The sequence below is a fragment of the Trichechus manatus genome, unplaced genomic scaffold (assembly GCF_000243295.1).
Source record: "Trichechus manatus latirostris isolate Lorelei unplaced genomic scaffold, TriManLat1.0 scaffold00038, whole genome shotgun sequence".
NCBI classification, from domain to species: Eukaryota; Metazoa; Chordata; class Mammalia; order Sirenia; family Trichechidae; genus Trichechus; species Trichechus manatus.
The window spans coordinates 3003701-3016769 of record NW_004443974.1 but is presented as its reverse complement, the minus strand read 5'-3'; positions in this window follow the sequence as shown (position 1 = coordinate 3016769).

Genomic DNA, 13069 nt, shown 5'->3' with positions numbered 1-13069 from the left:
TCTCCATGTAATTGATTATTTTTTGGCAATAGAAAAATAAAATACTGATACATGTTAAAACACGGATAAACCTGAAAAACTTTATGCAAAGTGAAAGAAGCCACTCACTAACCACATATTATGTGATTCCATTTATATGAAATGTCTAGAATTAGCAAATCCATTGACACAGAATTAACTTCGTGGTTGCCAGGGGCTGAGGGGAGGGCAGATGGAGTGTGACTGCTAATGGGTATAAGGTTTATTTTTGAGCTGACGAAAATATTCTAAAATTAAATACTGACAATGGTTCAACAATTCTGAGAATACATTAAAAATCACTCAATTGTACACTTTAAGTTGTGAACTGTATGAGTTATATCTCAACAAATATTAAAAAACAAACAAAAAAACTTTGGGAACCAGCGATGTCTTAGTTATCTAGTGCTATTATATCAGAAATACTGCAGGTGGGTGGCTTTAACAAACAGAAATTCATTTTTTCACAGTTTTGGAGGCTAGAAGTCTGAATTCAGGGTGTTGGCTCTAAGGGAAGGCTTTTTTTCTCTGTTGGCTCTTGAGTAAGGTCCGTGTCTCTTCTGAACTTCTGCTCCTGGGCAATCTTCATGTGGCTTGGCATGTCTCTTTCCCCATTTCTGTTTCCTTAATCTGCTTCTTTTATATTTTGTAAGAAATTGACTCAAGACACACTCTGTACTAATCCTGTCCCATTAACATAACAAAGACAATTCATTCCCAAATTGAATTATAACCACAGTCATAGAGGTTGGGATTTACAACACATATTTTGAGGGGACACAATTCAATCCATAATAAGCAGCATTGACATAATCTGGGAAATTGTTAAAAATGCATATCTGTGAGCACTGTCCTAGACAGCTGAATCAGAAATTTGGTAAGTGGGATCCAGCAATCTGTTTTGACATGCCCTCCAAATGATTCTGATGCATGTTCAATATGAGAACTACTGGACTAGTTGTAATTGCTATGGGGTATTCAGGTTCTTGCACAGTGAACATCCTAAACACATGTGACAAGTGGTGATTCTGGGAAGATGATGGAGTGAGCATATCTAAGATCCCAACCCTCCTCACAAGAACACTAAGAAAAGCAACTAGAAACTCATATTCAGCTCTGTAAGCACTCTGAAATGGGGGACAAATAACTGTAGCAAGGAACTGCAAACTGAATAAAGACAACCACAAATCTCATATGATAAGAAAAGTTCTTCTTCCACAGTTTCTTTCCCTCCCCTCCCAGCACTACAGACGCATGGCTGCAGTGGTATGGCAGATGGATGACTGCAGCAACACACCAACTTCTCTTACCCCCACCCAACACAGGACTCTCCTGTGCACTGGGAAGGGCCCTGATCTCTGGTTCCAAAGCAAATAAGACAGATTTCCTTGCAGGTTTGTTAAGAATGTCCCCACCACTCCACCTCTTGGCACCAGAGTTGGACTGCTGCAGCGGAGCCACAGCCTCAGCCCTAGTTGGCCCACAGCTATTTTATGCACTGGGAAGGGCTCCAATCTCTTTCTCAGAAAGAAATGGGACACATTTTGCTACTGGAGTGTTCAGGAACTATATTCTGATTGGTCTGGAGTGGCAGAAAGACTGAAACTGCAGTCTGGTAAAAAATGGAGACCTCACAGAGTGAGGGTGAAAGCAGTAACCAAGGACTGCAGGGTGTACTTACCCGAGGGTGGTTTAATCAATGTATGCTTCCTGATTGGTCAGGGAGCCATTAAAGACCTAAAACCTTGGTCTAGATGAAATAGGAGTCCTCTCTGAGTGAGGGAGGGAGCTGTAACAAAAGACTGAAAGCTGAACCCCCCAATGGTGGATTAGTTTGTGTGTGTGTGTGTGTGTGTGTTTAATATGTCTGGGATCTAAAGGACTGACAGCTGGGTCTGACCAGATCTGGAGGTACAACAGGGAGGAAGAGGAAATGGTAACAGTCTGAAGGCTGTGATTGCCTAAAAATTTGTTGCAAAAATTAGCATTGTCAAAAGCACCATATCTGAAGTGAATTTAGAAAGCTAAAGTCTTTTGATACTTTATTAAAAAAGTTCCTAGGTGGAGCAAAGAGTTTTCACTCAATGGCTAACCTAAAGGTTGGTGGTTCAAACCCACCCAGTGGTACTGTGGAAGAAAAGGCCTAGATATCTGAAGATTACAGCCAAGAAACCCTACGGAGCAGTTCTACTCTGTAACACATTGGGTTGTCATGCAATGGAATCAACTCAATAGCAACTAACAACAACAACATCTTGTAAAATTCTAATGTCCTGGCTTCAAGAAAAAATAACAAGGCACACAAAGAAACTGGAAATGATGGCTCACTCAGGTGAACAAGACAAAGAGAGAGAAATCATATTTATGGATCCCAAATAATGGAAATATTGCAAGAATATAGTAAAACATTAAACACAGCTCATAGAACTAAAAGAGAACACAGACAACAAACTAAAGGAAATCAGGAAAACACATGAATAAATGAGACTATAAAGAAAGAGATAGATACTATAAAAAGAAAACAGATGGGAATACTCAAACTTCAAGACATAATAACTGAAATAAAAAACTCATTGGAAGGACTTAGCAACAGATTTGAGGTGGCAAAGAAACAGTCAGTGATCTAGACAATAAGGTAATCGAAATTATGGAGGCTGAGAAGCAACAAGAGAAAATGCTCAAGACTCCTGAGCATACCTAATGGAACTGTAGGATTACATCAAGTAAACTAACATACGCATCATGAAAATCCTAGATGGAGACAAGAGAGAGAAAGAAATAGAAGCAATATTTGCAGAAATAATGGCAGAAAACTTTCCAAACCAGACAAAGAGCATGAATCTACAAATCCAAGGGCTAGATGAATTTCAAGTAGGATAACCCAAAAGAGAGTCACACAGAGATACATTATAACCAGGCTCTCAAAGACTAGAAATAAAGAGAGAATCCTGAAAGCAGCAAGAGAGAAGCAAACAGTCACATACAAAGATCCCCGATTAGATAAAGTACAAATTTCTTCTTAGAAATATTATAGGCCAGGAGGCTACGGAATGTCTTATTTAAAGTGCTGAGAGAAAAGAACTGTGAATGAAGAATACTATATCCAACAAAACTGTCCACAAGAATGAAGGCAAAATTAAGACATTCCCACATAAATAAAAGCTGAGAAAGTTCATAACCGCTAGACTGCAAGAACTATTAAAGGGAGTCTTTCAGACAAGAAAGAAAGAACACTAGAAAGTAACTCAAAGAAACACATAGAAAGAAAATCTCCAGTAAAGGTTATTTCATGAGGAAGTATCCGGGCAAGTTTTAAAGTATTTTTGACTGACAATTCTACTTGTTATATCCTTCATGCTTTATAATGACAAATGCATAAAAGTAAGTACGAATTTATGTTGAAGGGCACATGAAGTATAAATATGTAATAGGTAATAACAACAACATAAATGGGGAGGGGGAAGGAACAGTATAGTTATAGAGTTTCAGCATGTTACAGACACAAATAGGCTGAAGTTAAGTTGGCATCATTTCAAACCAGGTTGTTATAAATGTAACATGTTAAATGTAATCATCATGGTCGCCATAAAGAAAACATCTTTATATTTTGTATATTCTCAACAACAAAAATAAAATAAATTATATTTTGTAAAAAGAAAATAACTAAAAAATACACACAAAAGGAAAGGAGAAGGAAATCAAAATAATTCATTACAAAAACCCAACAAAACACAAATGTTGGTTGTATTAGAGGAAATAAAGGACAAAGAATGTATAAGACATACAAAAAACAAATCAAAAAATGGCAGAAGTTAAGTCTTTCCTTATCTGTAATCACAGTGAATGTAAATGGACTAAACGCTCCAATAAAAAGTCAGAGTGACAGAGTGGATAAAAAATGATCCAACTATATGCTGCCTACAAGAGCCTATAGATCCAAGGACACATATATGGAAGAAGTGAAGGATGGAAAAATATATCATGCAAATAGTAACAAAAAGAGAGCTGGTAGGGATTTTAATACCAGGAAAAAAAACTTTAAGTCAAAAGCTGTTATAAGAGCCAAAAAAGAACATTGTATAATGATAAAAGGGTCAATTCATCAAGAGGATATAACAATTATAAATATACATATATCTATGCACCTAATATCGGAGCTCCAAAATATACAAAGCAAACACTGACATAATTGAAGGGAGAAATAGTTCTACAATGATACTTGGAGACTTCAATACACCTCTTTCAATAATGAACAGAACATCTAGCAAGATCAACAAGGAAATAGAGAACTTCACTGACACTATGAACCAACAAGGCTTAACAGACATATATCAAACATTCCACCCATTAACAGCACAATATACATTCTGTTCCACTACACGTGGATCATTCTCCAGGATAGACTATATGTGAGGTCACAAAACAAGTCTCAATAAGTTTAAAAAGATTGAAACAATATAAAGTTTATCCTCTTGGCACAATAGAATGAAATTAGAAATTAATAACAGAAGGAAATCTGGAAAATACACCAATATGTGAAAATTAAACAACACACTATTAAACAACCAATTGGTCAAGAAAGAAATCAAGACAGAAGTCAGAAAATATATAGTCAAATGAAAATGAAAGCGAAACATACCAAAACTAATGGGATGCAGTGAAGGCAGTTCTCAGAAAGGTATTCATAGCAGTAAATGACTGTTAAAAAACATCTAAAATCAAAAACCTAATTATACTTCTTGAAGAACTAGAAAAAAGATCAAACCAAGACCAACGCTACCAGAAGGAAGGAAATAACAAAGGTCAGAGAAGAGATAAATGAGAGAGAAATAGAAAGACAGAAACAATAAATCCAGAAGTTGCTTTTTTGAAAACATCAGTAAAATTAAAAAACCTCTAGACAGACTGACAAAAGAAAAAAAAAACAGGAAAAATATGCAAGTATCTAAAATCAGAAATGATAGTGGCAACATTACAACCTGCCCTAAAGATATAAAAAAGGACCATAAGATAATACTATGAATAATAGTACACCAACAAATTAGGTAACCTAGATGAAATGGACAAATGCCTAGAAACACATAAACTTCTTACTGTGACTGAAGAAGAAATAAAACCAGTTGCTATAAAGTCAACTTAGACTCATGGCGACCCCAGTGTGTCAGAGTAGAACTGTGCTCCAGAGGATTTTCAATGGCTGATTTTTTGGAAATAGATTGCCAGTTCTTTCTTCTGAGGTCCCTCCAGGTTGACTCGAACTTCCACCCTTTTGATTAGCAGTTAAGTGTATTAACCATTTGCACTACCCAGGGACTCCTCAAGAAGAAACAGATCTCAACAAGCCCAGAAGAGTTTGAATCAGTAATCAGAGACAAGAGATCTTTCCCCCAAAAAAGTGCTGGACCAGATGGCTTCACTAGGGAATTCTAGCGAACATTTATAGTTGAAGTAATCCAATCCTTCTTGAAATTTTCCAAAAAAAGGAAGAGGAGGAAATACTTCCTAACTCATTCTATACGAGGCTAGCATTACTCTGTTACCAAAGCAAGACAAAGACACCACAGGGAAAGAAAAACTAACAACCAATATCCCTTATGAATAGGTGCAAAAATTCTCAACAAAATTATAGCAAACCAAAAGCATATTAAAAGAATTATACTCCACAATCAAGTGAGATTTATCCCAGGGCTGCAAGGATAGTTCAACATTATAAAATCAATCACTGAAATACACCACATGGTGCAGTGGTTAAGCGTTTGGCTGCTAACTAAAAGGTCAGCAGTTCAAATCCACCAGCTGCTCCTTGGAAACCCTATGGGGCAGTACTACTCTGTCCTACAGGTTCACTATGAGTCAGAAGCAACTCAATGGCAATGGTTTCTTTTTTTTATTTAGTGTAACAAAGGAAAAGAAATATATGATCAATTCAATAGATGCAGAGAAGGCAACTGACAAAATTTAATACCCTTTCATGACAAAAACACTCAACAAGACAGAAATAGAAGGAAAATTGCTCAATCTTATAAAGGGCTTTTATACAAGCACACAGCTAACATCATACTCAATGTAGAAGGACTGAGAGCTTTCCCCTTAAGATGAGGAACAAGACAAGAATGCTCACTCTCACCACTGCTATTCAATATTGTAAGGGAAGTCCTAACCAGTACAATTAGGCAAGAAATATATATAAAATGTATCCAGTTGGGAAAGAAAAAGTAAAATCAGATGTTTTCGCAGATGACATGGTCCTGTATATACAAAATCCCAAAGAAACCACAAGACAGTAACTAGAGATAATAAATGAATTCAGCAAAGTGGCAAGATACAAGGTCAACACACAAAAATCTGTTGGGTTTCTGTACATAAAGAATAAGCATTCTGAAAAGGGAATTAAGGGAAAAATTCCATTTAAAATACCATCTAAAAGACTAAAATACCTAGGAATAAATGAATCAAGGAAGCGAAAAACTTCTTCACTGAAAAATAAAAATCATCACTGAAAATAATTAAAGACCTAAATAAATTAAAGGACATTCCATGTGGATTGGAAGACTTAATATTGCTGTGATGGTTAAGATTGTACGTCAGCTTGGCTGGGCCATGATTCTCAGTGTTTTGGCAGTTGTATAATGTGATCACTTCCCTGCTGAAATTTATTATGTGATCACCCCCATGATGGAATCCGCTGAGTTGTACCAGCAGGGGAAGGGCCTGTGGCGGCTTACATCCCACTCAGCTTCATCTCTCTGCCCTCTGCTGCCTACTTCCTTCCTGCTCGCCTTGCCAAAGTTTTTGGCTTGTTCCAGATCCAGCAGCTGCCTCTTGTCATCTCACCTTTGGTTCTTGGGACTTGAGCTAGCAGCTTACCCGTTGATCTTGGGATTTGTCAATCTTCACAGCCTGTGAACAAGAGTATTGCTCCCTGACCTGCTGATCTTGGGTTCGCAGCCCCTGCAGCTACGTGAATCAGGAGAAACCTTGCAGTCTTGTCTGCTGATCTTGGAATTCGTCAACCTTCACAGCCTGTGAGCCAGAGCCCTGCTCTCTGACCTGCCATCCTTGGGTTCCCAAGCTTCTGTGGCTGCGTGAACTGGGAGAGGCTTCTATCTTGATCCATGGACTTGGGACGTTCTAGCCTCTACAATTGCATGAACTGTTTCCTTGATACATATCTCTGTTTCTATATATTTATATGCTTTACTGGTTTTGCTTCTCAAGAGACCCCAGCCTAAGACAACTAAGATGTCAGTATGGCCCAAAGTAACGTACAGATTCAACTAAATCCTCATCAAAATTTCAACATTTCTTCGCAGAAATGGAAAAGTCAATCCTCAAATTTATATGGAATAGCAAGTGGCCCCAAATAGCCAAAGTAATCTTGAGAAAAAGCAAAGTAGGAGGACTCACACTTCCAGACCTCAAAGCATACTATAATGCTATAGTAATCAAAATAGTTTGGAATTGGTATAATGACAGACATATAGACCAATGGAATAGAATTGAGAGTCCAAAAACAAACCTGTACATCTATGGCCAATTGACTTTTGACAAGGATACTAAGTCCATTTAATGCAGAAAGAATTAAGTAGTGCTAAAAACAACTTGATTTCCACTTGCAAAAGAATGAACCTGGACCCGTACCTCACAGTATATATAAAAATTAGCTTAAATGGATCAATGATCTAATTGTAAGAACTAAAACTGTAAAACTCTTAGAAGAACACATAGCAGTAACACTTCAGGACCTAGTTTTTAACAATGGATTCTTAGATATGATTCCAAAGCACGAGCAACAGAAGACAAAATAGGTAATTGAGATTTCATAAAAAATAAATCTTCTGTTCATCAAAAGACTTTATCAACTAAGTGAAGAGACAACATACAGATTGGGAGAAATGTATGGAAACCATATATCTGGTAAGGGTTTAATATCCAGAATATATAAAGAACTATAACAACAAAAAGATAAACAACCAAATCAAAAGTGGGCAAAGGACTTAAATAGACATTTCACTAAAGAAGAAATACAAATGGCAGACGAGCACATTAAATGATGCTCAGCGTCACTAGTCACTTGTTGTATGCCATAGAATCCAGTCTGACTCATAGTGACCCTATATGACAGAGTAAAACTGCTCCATAGGGTTTCTTAGCCTGTAATCTTTACAGGAGCAGATGGTCAAGTCTTTTCTCCCACCGACCTTCAATTAGCAGCCTAGCACTTAACCATTGTGACATTAGTGAAATGTCATCAGGGAAATGCAAATCAAGACCACAATAAGTTACCACTTCACCTCCACTAGGATGACTATGATCAGAAAAAACGAAAATAACAAGTTTTGTTATAAGGAGATAGCTGGAACCCTCACCTATTGCTGGCGAGATTATAAAGTGATACAGCTGCTGGGAAAACAGATTGGCAGTTCCCGAAAAAATTAAACATAGAATTACCAAATGAGAATAGTTAGAGGGGACTTATGGGCAACATGGTGCTATAGATCAAAACACCACGCCATCCCTCCACAGCAAAGATCTGAAAAACTAAGTCAAACAGAGACAAACATCAATCGTGAAACCCTAAGCATCAAATGAAGAGATAAAGAACTCAGCCAAGCACCAATTGGAATAAGAAACTTACAGAGAACAGAGAGCGAGGAGAGATACATGCAGAGGTCCCCTATCAGCTAATGCAGCACGGATCCACCGTCTTGGACTCCTGTCAGAGATCGGTGAACAGGGAATACTGGAAAGCAGCCTCATGGAGCTCCCAGCAGGAGACAGAACAACAAATAACCAGCAATACACACTTTACCACCCACCACCCTTCTTCACCCCCACTCAGCATTCTCTTCTCGCTGCAGCCACAGTCTCTTGGCTGGGAAGCACTGGCTTCACCCTTATGCTGCTTAGATTTCATCCACCCACACAGGCTGGCTCCCTGAGTGCCATTTATTGGTTGCTGATGTTGCTTTTTTCCACTTCTTTGGTTTCTTCCATACCTATCACAACCTTCTCCTCCTTTCTCTCAAATACCTGGCACCGTGTGCCATCCTTGCTTCTTCCTGAAAGGCTGTGAAACACCACTCGACTGTGGAACTGCTTCCCTGCCAATGCAACCACGCTGGTGGGATCCCTGGGGCTTTTTGTTTGTTTGTTTGCTTGTTTTGATTTTTTCTGTTTTGATTTGTTTGTTTCCTCTTTCTTTTCTAGGCATGGGAGCCCATTCTAGCCAGGCTGTACTGTGAGGCTTGGGAGCCACTCCCTCAGTCTTCACAGCCCCACAGTGGAATCCCTGGGAGCATTTCTTTTTTCTTGCTTTTTTTTTTTTGTATTTTTTGTTTGTTTTGTTTTCTTTTCTCTCTTGTTCGCTTTTTGTCTTTCTTCATTACTCAGTTTCTCGTATCTCTATACTTATCTTCTCTTCCTGTCTCCTTGATACCTGGAGCTGTGTGACACCTCTACCACTTCTAGCCAGGCTGTACTTCACAGCCTTGGACCAACTTTACCAAACCTCGCAGCTGCACCGGTGGGATCCCTGGGAGCTTTGCTTTGCCTTTTTTTCTACTTTTTATTTATTCATTATTTTTTCTTTTACCCTTTTTCTTTTTGTTTTTCTCCATTTCTCAGTCTCTCATCTCTCCACTCCAATGGCAAAGCTCCATTAGTACTCTTTTTTATTTGTTTCTTTGTTTGTATGTTTTTGGCTCCTGTTCCTCTCCTTCCTCTCTCCTCTTTCCCATACCCATTTTAGCTACATACATCACAATCTCCCCCCTCCTTCCTGACTACCTGCACCATGCACTGAACATAACACCCCCGAGCAACACAGGCATGGCCTACCAGAACCTGCCCTGCACTGACCCCCGGCCTGCCCATTGGTGCTAGTATATGCCACAAACAACGAATCCCAGCAACTCCACTTCAGCTGGACCTGACCTGCTGTACCGTATCTGAGTGACTGACCCTGCCCATTGGAGAAGACTAATAGTATCGTGCCCACAGACGAGCAAACAACAAAGAAAGCACAGCCCGCCTGCTCAGACATAACCAAAAAAAAAAAAAAAAAAAAGCAGGATGAAAAAAATCTACAATCGATAAATGAGGAAAATAACTATGGAATACCCCTGAAGACAGCAGACAATATCAAAACATTTACAAATACAGTACAGGATGGTTCTAATAGGTGTCCAAAATAAAACATCAGATGACTTTCCAGTAGAAGAAAAGGCACTAGAACTACCTGATAGGGAATTCAAATCTCTAATATTCAGAGCTATCCAAGAGTTGAAGCAAAAATCAGAGAAAAATGAGGAAAAAATTGACAAGTTCACGGAGAATACAGACCAAAAAATGGAAGAATTCAGGAAAATAATACAGGAACAAAATGCCAAAATAAATTCACAACTAGAAAACATACAAAAACAACAATTAGAAATCCAAAAGATAAACAACAAGATTTCAGAAATGGACAGCGTTATAGAAGGTCTGAGGAGCAGGTTGGAAATGAAGGAAGACATGATCAGCAAAATTGAAGACAAACACTTGGATAAGACTCTGTTTGAGGAAAAATCAGAAAAAAAAATGAAAAAAATGAAGAAACCCTGAGAATTATGTGGGATGCAATCAAAAGCAAAAATTTTCGAGTGATCAGAGTTCCACAACAGGAGGAGAAAACAGAAAACACAGAGAGGATCATTGAAGAACTGCTGACAGAAAACTTCCCCAATATCATGAAAGATGAAAAGATGACCATCCAAGAAGCTCGACGATCCCTGTAGGATTGACCCCAAAAGAAAATCACCAAGGCATATCATAATCACACTCGCGAAAACCAAAGACAAACAAAGAATCCTGAGAACAGCTTGAGAAAAACAAAAAGTCACAAACAGAGGAGAAACAATAAGACTAAGCTCAGATTATTTGTCAGAAACCATGCAGGCGAGCAGGCAATGGGATGACATATATAAAACCCTGAAAGAAAAATATTGCCAGCCAAGAATAATATATCCTGCAAAACTCTCATTCAAATATGATGGTGAAATTAGGACATTTCCATATAAACAGAAATTAAGGGAATATGTAAAAACTAAACCAAATTTATGAGAATTATTAAAGGGAGTCATTTGATCTGAGAAAAAACAACATCAGACAACAAGCTGGCTATAGAACTCAGGATCGTACCAGCCAGATACAATCTAGGAAATGAAATTGCAAGGACTATCCAAAACCAAAAGAATTACAACAGGGAACCAGAGAGGTTAATCTGTAAATGACAACAACATCAGGACAATAAAAGGGAATAAACAGTGTAGGTATAGAACCTTCTAATGGAGAGGAAGGCAAGGTGATACCAAGTAATAATAGACTGGTTCAAACCTCGGAAAATACGGGTGAATTTCAAGGTAACCACGAAGAAAGTTAACAAACCTACTCATCAAAATAAAGAGGAAAACATAAAATCTCAATAAAAACAACACCTACAAAAACAAAGGAAATGAAAAAAAAATCCACGAACAGAAAGAATTCACCACAGGAGAGTAAGAGGAACAAAGAAAACGTCAGCACCACAAAAAAAAAGCACTAAAAAGTGACAATAATAAACTCACACCTATCAATAATTTACACTGAATGTAAATGGCATAAATGCACCCATAAAGAGATGGAGAGAGAAAGAATGGATAAAAAAACAGGATCCATCAATATGCTGTCTACAAGAGACACACCTTAGAAACAAAGATGTAAATTTATTAAAAATTTAGGGATGGAAAAAATATATTAAGCAAACAGCTACCAAAAAAGAGAAGGAGTGGCAATACTAATCTCAGATAAAAAAGACTTTAAAACAAAATCCACTATAAAAGACAAAGAAGGACACTATATAATGATTAAGGGATGATCCATCATGAAGACATAACCATAATAAACATCTACGCGTCCAATGACAGGGTTACAAAATACATAAAAAGAACTCTAACAGCACTGAAAAAAGAAACTGACAGTTCCACAATAATAGTAGAAGCCTTCAACACACCACTCTTGACAAAGGACAGAACATCTAGAAAGAAACTCAGTAAAGATACAGAAGACCTAAAGGGCACAATCAGCCAACGTGACTTCATAAACATACATAGAACACTCCACCCAACAGCTGCAAATACACATTCTTTTCCAACGCACATGGAACATTCTCTAGAATAGATCACATCTTAGGCCACAGAGCAACCCTCAACAAAATCCAAAACATTGAGATAATACAAAGTATCTTCTCTGACCAGGACACCATCAAGGTAGAAATTAACAGGAGGAAGAGTAAGGAAAAAAAAAATCAATCCCATGGAAACTGCATAACACCCTGCTTACAAACCACTGTGTAATAGAAAAATCAGAGATGGAATTAAAAAATCCCTAGAATCAAATGAGAATGAAGGCACGTCACACCAAATCTTTAGGACACATGCAAAGGCCGTCCTCAGAGGACAATTTATAGCAATAGAAGCACACATCAAAAAAGAATGGGACAAACTCAAAACATTAACCACACAACTCGAACAAATAGAAAGAGAACAGCAAAAGAAGACCACAGTCACCAGAAGAGAGGAAATAATAAAGATCATAGTGGAAATAAATGAAACAGAGAATAGAAAAACAATAGAAAGAATCAAAACAACCAAAAGTTTGTTCTTTGAAAGGATCAACAAAATCGACAAACCACTGTCCATCCTGACAAAAGAAAAACACGAGAGGATGCAAATAGCCCAAACAAGAAACGAGATGGGGGGTATTACAACAGACCCAACTGAAATAAAATGTGTTATAACAGAGTATTACAAAAAACTATGCTCCAACAAATTTGAAAACCTAGAGGAAATGGATACATTTCTAGACACACTGCCTACCCAAACTAACACAAAGTGATGTTGAAAATCTGAAGAGACCCGTAACAAGAGAAGAGATTGAAAAGGTAATAAAAAAAAACCTCCCAACATAAAAAAGCCCTGGCTCAGTTGGCTTCACTGGAGAATTCTACCAAACATTCAGAGAAGAGCTTACA